This window comes from Phoxinus phoxinus, assembly GCF_949152265.1.
Source record: "Phoxinus phoxinus genome assembly, chromosome: 2".
NCBI classification, from domain to species: domain Eukaryota; kingdom Metazoa; phylum Chordata; class Actinopteri; order Cypriniformes; family Leuciscidae; genus Phoxinus; species Phoxinus phoxinus.
In genome coordinates, this window is record NC_136877.1 from 29,833,640 (window position 1) to 29,844,520 (window position 10,881).

The following is a 10,881-nucleotide window of genomic DNA, read 5'->3' on the forward strand; positions in this document are numbered from 1 at the left end:
GTCCAGTGTAAGAAGAGCCAGCGGTACTATGACAACAGCTAGAGCAGGACTGATGAATGAACATTCAAGCATGAAATGAGAAGAAAAATGTACAGAGACAGAAGGAAAAAGTGGATGAAATAAAGAAGACAGAGAACAAGAGAAATTATGTGTATTCACAAAAGATCTCATCAACAAGTGCTCAGGATATGAACACATCATTTGTAACAGGGTGTAAAAAGAAATCAAGATGGCACACGGATGGCCGCCTCGGTGTGGAGAGCTCTCTAATTCTTCTGCTGTTTTTGTTTGTTTGTTCTGTTTAGTCCTTCAGTTTTACCAGAGGCAAACTATTGAATATTAGACAATATTTTTCTGTTTTTTGATTATTCAGATGTTTTGTTGGACAAGATCGGAGAGGCAGCAGTGCCTGAAAAAGTCCTGCAAGTTCCCAAAAATGTATCATGGTTTCCACACAAATATTAAGCCGCACAATTGTTGAGTAATTGCTACTGATATGCTAATATGCTACATTTTAAATATGTAAAAAAATACAAAATATTTATTTTAAAACTTTACTAATATTTAATTATATATACAAGATAATAATATTAGACACTATAGTAATGAGAAATTGTGGGGTAAAATGTGCTAAATGATCCAAAATAATGTGTAAAGTAATGTAAAATATTTTCAACATTTCTTGACAGGTTTGTGCAATCCATGCAGTTCATGGACATTTGAATGAATTTCAATGTTTATTTTAATTGCATTTTTGCTAACTTCTGTATGATAAACTATTTTGGTACTGTACTGGGTCATTTGGTCAAAATCAGTTGAGAACCAATTTTCTAATGCAAGAAATTGATTATACTGTTATGGTCAAATAGTAGGGCTAAACATTGCATCACTTGTTTAAAAATAGACTATCAATCTGTGGAGGGAAAGAACATACTCCTCTGTTCTGCCTCCTCTGATTTATGCATCTTTTAGCCGGTTTGCAATGTGTGCACAACAGTGAGTCAGTCTGTTAGTCATCACCACAGCTTTTTTTTAGGGTAAAACATTGTTCTGGAAGATTCTTGTTTTAGACAGACACTCTTATCTATCGGAGAACAATATGAAACTGCTACAAATGCTGTTTCATAAAGGGATGAACATTTGTGTATTTGCATGTAGGGGGTGCTGTGACAAGATGAGTGAGAAAAGAAAACAATATTGTACATAGAGAAAAGAGAGAGACATAGAGAATGAGTAATGGAGACAGCTCATACATGCCCTAAGCCAGATACTTGGAATATTGTAACGTTTAAACAACATTATCCTGCGACACAGTTTAATTTTAGTGCATCGAAACATGTATTCCCACAGGGTATTGCACATTGACCGGAGATTTTCTGGATTTCTGTTAGGGGCCTGGAGATATTTGCACATAATCACATTCATACATAGATGCCATAGAAAACTGCTATCATCATTTACGCCCCTCTCTTCTGTTTGCCTCCTGACTCTTTTTTTTTTTTACAAAGTGTAGCTTTGTAAATCGAAAACATTCTGTTTTACAGTGTTTTTGAGCAAATAATTGCAGCCTTGGTGAATATAAAATCTTAGCAACACCAAAATGTTGGATGGTAATGAGAATCATCATTAAAATATAATGAGAAAGGCAATAGCAGAAAACATACAATAATGAGAAACTGTGGGGTAAAATGTGTTAAATTGTCCTAAATAATGTCATCATGTACAAAATTCTAGGATTGCTATATAACGGTTAATAGGTTTTATACATTATATAAACATTCAATGTGTCCTCTTTGCCCAGCAATAGTTATCAGGGTTGAAAGGTTTGTTTTGCCCTCTGGAAACGAAGCAGATAAGAATTCAATGCAATTCAGTCAGGAGATAAAATGTTATTATAAATGATAATTGTTATTAAGAAATGAAGTACTTGCAAATCAAGTTTGTTTCATATTAGTTGTATGAATGCTGAGTTTAAGAGCGGTAGAATTAGTGTAACCATATTTAGTGTGCATTAGAGTAACACTGAGTTGTTTGCCACCTACGGTGCCTGTGTGGAAACACTTATCGGGTCTAATTCATCTGCAGCAGAGATCAACAGATGACAGACAAATGTGGGATCATTACTGTACTGAATAATGTTTCAGATTTACAATTTGGTGTACATGGTCATGTGTTTGCTATAATTCAGCAAAACATACAGAATACAGCGAGATTCCTGCGCTCATTTGTTGTGTTTTGATTAGGGCTGGAAATCACAGGGTACCTCACGATACGATACACGATACATGGCTCACGATACGATAATATCACGAAACAGCAATTCTGCGATAATCATTATGTTGCTATACAATCCTATGATACATCACGATATCTGTCTAACTATGAAAACAAAATGCCTGTAAAAAGGTTAAGTGCAGTTTTTATCTTTATCCAAGTTCAAACTATTAGATAACAGCACAAAAATTAAAATTTTCAATGAGATCAGGGTTATGGCGTTGCAAGTGGCTTTGCTTGTTTGTGGTATTACCCATGCACTTTACCTTTACCAGGCAGTTCTCGGATATCTCGGATATTTGATGCCAGCGTATCAATTCTCGTATCGCACGGAGAAGGACAACGATATATTGGCCCATCGATATTTTGTCCCACCCCTTTTGATTTCATTAAAATGGGGGAAATGCATTTAACAGAAAAGCAAGTTTGCTAAAATGTCACCACATGAGATCTACAAAGTGTGTATATATCTAGTTGTCCAATATTGTTGATTTATGGTGTACAGTGTGGTTTTGTGTTCAGCACATATCATTGTGTGAGTTTAATTATTGTGTTCTGTGTTTATGTGTGTTTGATCAGTATGATAATGTGAATGTAATCATCAGCAGGACAGAGCCAGATCAGACTCAGAGGTCACAGAATGCGCTGTGAGAGGATGACCTTTTCATTTGTGTGTGGATGCGTGTGATGCTGACATTTTCCTATGACGCCTGTGAGAAAGGTGCAGTTTGATAAACACACTCACCAACTGAAGCGGATCTCAATGAGTCTCACATAAACAACATGGAATATTCTAATGTGACTTTGTCACTGGAGGGGTTTAGAGACAAGTGACTCATCTTACAGACCTCGGGAACTGAAATATCATACCTTAAAAAGACAAGGTTTATTCCAATTGCCCTTATAGACAAGTTATCAAGTGACAAACATGACAAAATATATAAAAATAGTTTTGGTTTTATGTTAAATGTAAAACAATATATTGTTTTTAATACATATTTCACACACATAAAAATTGCATTGTAGTAAATTATTGTTATATGTATATGGCATACATATACTTTGCCATCACATGAATAATTTACATTTTTAAATATATAAAACTAGAAAACTGTTATTTTAAATTGTAATAATATTTAACATCAATATTAGCCTACTGGTTTTACTTTATTTTTTGATAAAATAAATGCTGCCCTGGTGAGCATTAGAGACTTTTTTCAAAAATATTTTAAAAATCCACTTTTCCATACAGCTGTATATGTGTGTGGGACCCTGTGAATCGGAACACAGCTATATGGAAAAGTGTGAGCCTCAGTTTTTGAACAAAAAGTGTGTTATGTTCTTGTGTGAGTCTTATGTGTGTGTGTGCTTTCTGCTGGAGTGAATTCCCTCTTCTGTCCAAATTCTTCATTGTCTAAGATGCACACCTTACATACCCTCTCCTTTTCTCTCTCTCTCTCTCTCTCTCTCTCTCTCTCTGTGTGTATCTTTTATTCTCTGAGGTTTACTTGTTATTTCGGTCAGAAGCCAAAATGAGACGTTTTAGGCAGCAACCCCAGAAGCAGCCAGCAATAAGAGGTATATTTATATCAATCCATGGGGTCAGTGTGTCTGCCTGTCTGAAAGAAAGAGAGAAGGGTGTGTCTACTCTCTGCTCCCACAGTCCTGTTCAACAGCAGCACTTCCATACACTCTTCTGAGGGTGGAGAACTGAGCACGCGGCCGCACGGTTCTGATGTGGTGCGTTAGTGTGTGTGTGTTGGGGGGAGTGGGATAATAGCAGAAGACTGTATGAGGAGGCTGAAACCCCCACTGAAGCAGCACTGCACACTGACCCAGAAACAGTCTACTTCACTCTGAGCTCTGTCATTTTCCTAAGTGATTCACAAACCACAATGTCCACCAAACCATGAGAATAATCCTTAAAATAATAAAGCTATGGCTCCCTTTTTAATCAAGGCATTGTGTTCCATTCCTCTTTTAGTTCAGTGATAGTTTTTTTCCTTCATTTCACAGCATGATGAAAGTGGTGTCTGGATTTCGGTAACTTAAATTTTGAGAAACTTAGGTTTCTGTCTAGTTTAACTGGACATTTTAATATAACCGAATTGAACTGTTATCAAATCATATTTGAATCTCTTCCAAAAATGCCCGCACAAAATCTCTCAGTAACATAAAATTGCAGAAATTTGATTTAGCATAAACTCAATCACGGGTCATCTGCTTAAAAAACGATGGAGTCTTTGTAAACATGTACGCACTCACAAATTAACTGAAACAAACTGATTAGAATTTAAATCATTATAATAATTAAGTGTTTTGAAAAAGTTACTTGAGACAATTCAATTTGTTGCCATGGCAAAACCAACATACCGTTATTATACAGACTTCAAATCTCTAATTATATATTCAAAACTACATAAGCCCTTACTTACTTTCAACCTCAATAGCTTTTCGACTTTTTGGTCAGAAATTAAACATCTTAGTTTTATACCTCTTTTCCCTGCACACCAATCAGTCCGCACAATGTTCAGCAGCTAACAATGCTATCTAATCTCCCCGAAGCATTCGATTACATGTGTAACATTGCAATGTGCCGTGGAAGCACTATTGATCTATTATGACAAACTCCTCTGCGTATGGTGTGTGAGGTCTGGAGATTTTTATTTGAAGTCTGGTCTTGTCTGATCTGGTTTCTTCATCAGTGTGCTGCAAACAAATGTAGATGAACTCAACGCGAGTCTGGGCAACATTTAGGAACAGATGGAGAGATGACTAGTAATAAAGCTATCAGCTCTCTTTACACTCACACACCACATGTACTTGACTATTCTGCAATGTTATGATTCAGAATTTCCCTCTTTTTTCAGGACGGTATATGCTACAGTGCCATTTTTGTGAGGGTGTGCATGATTACTCCCAGATAGCAAGACGAACATAACTCACAAAGTGTGCCTGTTAAATCCACAAACGCACATACACCTACACACACGATCTATACCAGTTGCCCCTGTTGTATATTAGCACACACTGACATGATCCAGTGTGTCACCCCTGTAAAATGAGTCAGAAATGACTCCCACAAGAGGGATCCCTGGCCTCACAGCATATTCCTCAGGGATGCCTGAGGTCTGCCCAAGTCATCAGGACTGTCTCGCTGCTCTTATTATGGTCATTTTATTCAGAAATTGAAAAGACTGGAAAGATGAAATATTTTTGAACAGTAGAAATAGAACTAAGTTATAGTTTTTATCTTCTAATGCAGAATACATAAAAAAGTTAAGTAGGGTCAACACACAAACAGACTTTAGGCTAAAACAGTGGGATAGTGCCAAAACATCTGTGCTAATTAAACTACAGACACACACCTAGACATGCACATGCAAGCATTAATGAAAATCATCCACAAAACCAAAGAAAGAAAGAAAGAAAGAAAGAAAGAAAGAAAGAAAGAAAGAAAGAAAGAAAGAAAGAACTGATAACTGAATGTTAAAGAAGCAATATAATTTGTTCTAGGAGAAACATGCACAAGTGATGTGTCAGTTTCCATGTGCAGAATTAGAATGATTTCATATTCTGGGTTCTGTGTGTGTGTGTGTGTGTGTGTGTGTGTGTGTGTGTGTGTGTGTGTGTGTGTGTGTGTGTGTGTGTGTGTGTGTGTGTGTGTGTGATTGTTATCCGAAAACCACTTCACAGCAGCCTTTCCCATTTGAATTTCAAACATACAGCTTGTAAAGAGTTTTAGCTATTGGGATTTATATTCATTAAGTCTGTTGCAAACATTAAGGATGAAATATGAGTAATTTAATTGTGCCCTAAAATTCACACAATTCACAGTGGAAAATCTCTGGGGAATTGCTGGCATTGGTAAGAATCCTGCCGGCTACAGTTTTAAAATGTGGGAGGCTAATTCGTGCATTGGCATAGAAGAGTTTCTGTAGCACTGTTTCTATTTTAGAGCAATAATCCACAGGTTAGACTCCCTTATACGATTCTTAGATCAAGTAAATAATTGGTGAAAATATAGCCAAAGATTTACCTCATTGTTGTAGTGTTTCTATTCTGAAGCAGTTTTTATTCATTAAATAGTAAGCACTTTAAACTCTACATATGTTCCTTAAAATGTGATGAAGCACACAATTATGGGCAATTTAAAACTATATAAATAAATGTAACAACTTGTACAGAATTCTTAACAAAACTTGCATTACATTTTTTGTTTAAGGAATACATTTAATTTGAAATATTCAGTGGATGAATTCAACTCCAAAAGGCTGTTTCCTTATTATTTTACAGTGTAGCTAGTCACCATTCATTGTCTTTCTTTTTTTTCATACTTTCCTGTTACAGTTTTATTTCTTGTCCTGCAATCATGACAAAATACACTACAAACCATATTTCAACTAAAAAGAAAATGAGTAACAAAAAAAGAGAAACAAAGCAAGCAAGCAGGCAGACAGTGATTACAGGGTATATAAGAGACAGAAACATACAGTATGCAAAAAGGGCCGTGTGGTAGGCAAGATGGAAGGAAACCATCTCTTTTCCTAATTCTATCTCTCCTTTTCTCTGTGTGTGTAGTAGGTCAGAGGGTTTGGGTCAGTGAATGGAGTTCAGAGTGAAGGATGTGGTCATTCTGATGAGAGGTTTAAGGCAGCAGTGATGCTTCAGCTATAGTATCTTCAGCATAGATGTCAGACCCCAGCACTCTCAGCAGCTGAACACTGTGCCACTCAGATTAACACCACACATATCTCTCTCACTACTGCAGTCTAGTTAGAGGACAATATGTTTCTGCTCATTACGTCGTGATGCTGTTTCTGAGTGAGAATACTATCTGAACAGCCCTTTATGAGCACTAAGCTTTTAAAAAACTGTCTGGCCAACTGAGATTTTGCTTTGGAGATAAAGGTTAGGATCATTATTTTTTGGTAGTACTACAACTGATACGGTTAGACTCTGTTATTTAGACTTTTATTTTGAAATTCTGCCCTGTTTCCTTTTGTTCCTGTTTCCTGGCTCTGTTAGTTTTCAGTTTAATTACTGATTATGTCCTCATTTGTTTCTATGGTTACTTAAGTTTATCACCTGAGTCTCTTTATGTTTGCCATTTACTCCCTGTTGAATTCAATACCTTGTCGGTTCTCGTCTATGTTGATTTGGTTGTTTATCTATGCTTATTACTCCTGTGATCTCCTGGGTGTTCCTAGTCTGTTCTTTAATAAAGTGTGTTTTGTTTTGGACTTTCCTTCGTTGTGCGCTCATTACAGCCAATCGTGACCACAACAGCACACTGTGTGTGTATATACACCTTTTGCTAGTAGGATCTGATAGAGCATTCAGGTCTGGACTCTGGAAATGATGACACGTCCCGTCAGATATCAGAACAGAACAGGATATGTATTGCCACACAGACGGTGAGATTCAATTTGTATAGGGTACACAACCATTTAACAGTCTGAGACTTTAAGACTGGATTTATCTGATAAATAATATGTTGAATTATTTTGAATAATAATATGTTAAGAAATTGAAATACAGTTAAAACTGTAATATTGTGAAACATGTCATTTAGTGATGTCAAAGCTGTTTTTTCAGCATCATTACTGCAGTCTTCAGTGTCACGTGATTCTTCAGGAATCATTCTTAAATGCTGATTTGCTGCCCAAGAAACATTTCTTATTATTACCACATTTTAAACAAAACTATGCTGCTTGATGTGTTTGTGAAAACCATTATACATTTTTTTCAGGATTATTTGATGAACAGAAAATTCAATAGAATGGTGTTGATTTGAAATAGAAATCTTTTGTAACATTATAAACATGTATAAACTGTGACTTTTGATCAATTTAATGCATCCTTGCTGAATAAAAGTATTAAAAAGTTAAATAGTTAGAAAAAACCTACTGACCCTAAACTTTTGAACGGTAGAGTACTGCACAATGTGATACAAAACACTCTATAGTACAGTACACAAACTGATAAAGTCAGATTAAAAATAGATGCACTATAACAGCTATTGTAAAGAAGACTATTGAAATGGGGTTTTAGTATGGTGTCTGCATTGATATTCGTCAACTGTATAATGCCTGTGTTAAATACATTGTTTGGGAATAAGATGCTAAGCACCTTATCACGCGTCCTTTCATTAACACTGAGAGTCTCCTTTGCTCTTTAGTTTATGTAAACACATGTTGACAATAAGAATGTCTGACTCAGTTTCTGGCAGCATGGGACTTCCTGATAAATGGAGTCTTGTTTAGATCAGTCACCTCGGATTAGTCTGGAGGTGCCGTGCAAAATCCAATATTATACTCTATCAATGTCTTTCACAAAGATCACAGACGCAACAGCCAATCACAATCAGCCAGAGAGGAAACAGCTCAATGAGGTCTAATGACACAAGAGCTGAAGAGGATGAGTCACTGACTGCCAGCTGATCTTTCATTGTGTTAGATGAAATAAGAAAGGTAGATATCAGAGGCTGCTGAGGATTCTGATGGCTGCCCTCGTGCACTGCTGTGCAGTGGATAGCATAGGGTCAAGAAGGGTCGAGTGAGTCCTCATGCAATCAAAATTTAAAATATTTTTTTATGGAATATCGCAGTATTTATTATAAATAAAGTGTGCATCATTGTTTATTTATTTTTAATTTGTGTGCTCTCATAATCTTTAATCAAAATAATTACCCCTCCCTCTTGCAATAACATCAGCTGTGTCCGAAATCGCATACTACCTACTATATAGTAAGCGAAAAACTATGTGACAAAAGTAGGTCTGAATTCACTGAACTCCTAAAAGAGTAGACACATACTGTTTTTCGCCTACTATATAGTACTAGGGAAGTATGCAATTTCGGATGCAGCCATCTCTTCTCTGATTATGTGTTTAATGGTGCGAAGGAGGGACAACCTGTCACTCACATGAGATCACAGCAGCAAACCACAACCATCCAATCAATTCCCAATGGACAAAATCAAGCCCCAGCCAACATTTTTTCTGGTTCGAGAAGCCAGATATACGTAACATTAGGGACGAAAAGATTGTGTATTCCCAGATACATGAGCGCTTTGGTAAGAAAGTGTCGTTTATGCATGTATGTAATGTAAAGGCAACGAATCAGTTATGTATAGCATATCCCAGAATAGTAAAAAACTACTTTCACTGACCTCACTCCTGGAAATGTGTGGATTATATAAGATCACTACACAGCCAGCCTCAACTCATCCTACCTCCAAATAAAGAGTGCTAGGGGGGGGGGGGAAACAGAGTAACATCAGAGAAGAGCTCTGTAATTAAACACACACATGAAAGCACTGATACAATTACATTCATTAGAACATCAGTAGCTGGTTTGCCATTATTTTCAGCTTTTTGTTAACATTTTCAACCACAACAGAAGATATTTTTCTTTGGTAAAATGCTCTTCTCTCATCTCTCATATTACTTGCAAGTTGCAACTGCTTTAGCATGTTATGTTCGCACTGTCTCGACAGTGATGTCACTCTTCTGCTCTGTATTTCATTATTAAATGGATGTAAAATTGTTGAGGTTCGTACTTCCTGTTCTTTCTGTGCAGAGTGATAATTCAAAGCGAACTGCGATGACTCAGTGGTGCTGATGACGAAGAGTGTGGACCAGTTTAGGAGGCAAAGGCCTAGAAAAGAAAACGGTGCTGAGAGAGCAGGATTGATCGCTAACAAACACAGCACTCTGTCTCCCCCTGCCGTTCACTTCTCATAACTCATGCCACCAGAAAACTGGTCACATGTCTGGTACTACTGACATCAAATAAATAAAGAAAAATAATTGTAGTAAGAAAAAATAGTGTGTATTCACCACTCTCTTTATACAAAATACACTATACACAACAGAATCACAGAACTTATAGCACATAGATTATATTACACAATGATTGAAAGAGAATGTGCAATGAAAATGGTTTATATCGAATCCATAGCACTGCATCAAGAGCACTTGAACACGAGTCAGCTACATCACAATAAATAACCAAAATATAGACCTATGTCATATCACATGCAATACTACTAGATTAAAATAAAATGCTTTTTAAAAATGAATTTAAATAAAACATTTCTGTTCATAGCATTTTGAACTGGAACGTTGTGTTTTAAATGTGTATAAGAAGCTCTGACGGCTTTACGTGGGGATATAATAGGTTTACTGAAATTATAATGGATAAAACATGTTTTTTTAAATCCTTAAAATACAGTTATTTCTGTGAATACGTGGACAGCAAATCTCTTATCTGCTCTCCTAACACTATATCTGGCCCACACTGGATGCACATTATTGTAACTTCACTCAACATGAGTTTCACTGAGTTTACATCCGGGGCTTTTCCCTAGGCAATGGGGGGCGCACTACAACCGTTCCTTAGGCAAAGTGAAATAAATTCGCCGCACCGTTACATAAACTAGTTCTCTTCTTCTAAGTGTTATTTCGTGCTCGGTAACACTTCTTTCGCCCCGGTTTGCGATAATATTAAATTCATATCCAATCATATTCATAATGTGTTATGTTGGACGAGTTATTTTGGGCGTTACACGGCATGGTTTTGCTGTCCCATTATCTCTCTTCTGC

General features: G+C 36.5%; 1 protein-coding gene across 1 annotated transcript in view; it reads right to left on the bottom strand.

Annotated features, from left to right (window-relative positions):
• The window catches only part of creb3l1 (cAMP responsive element binding protein 3-like 1), a gene marked incomplete at its 3' end in the record, with an annotated part of 54,943 nt that extends 44,956 nt beyond the window's left edge, over positions 1 to 9,987 (bottom strand). Inside the window, exons 1-2 of the mRNA XM_079604766.1 lie at positions 9,837 to 9,987; positions 9,447 to 9,525 (exon numbers count right to left, since the gene is read on the bottom strand). The remainder of the gene's footprint in view (positions 1 to 9,446; positions 9,526 to 9,836) is intronic.
• Between the last annotated feature and the right edge of the window lie 894 nt (positions 9,988 to 10,881).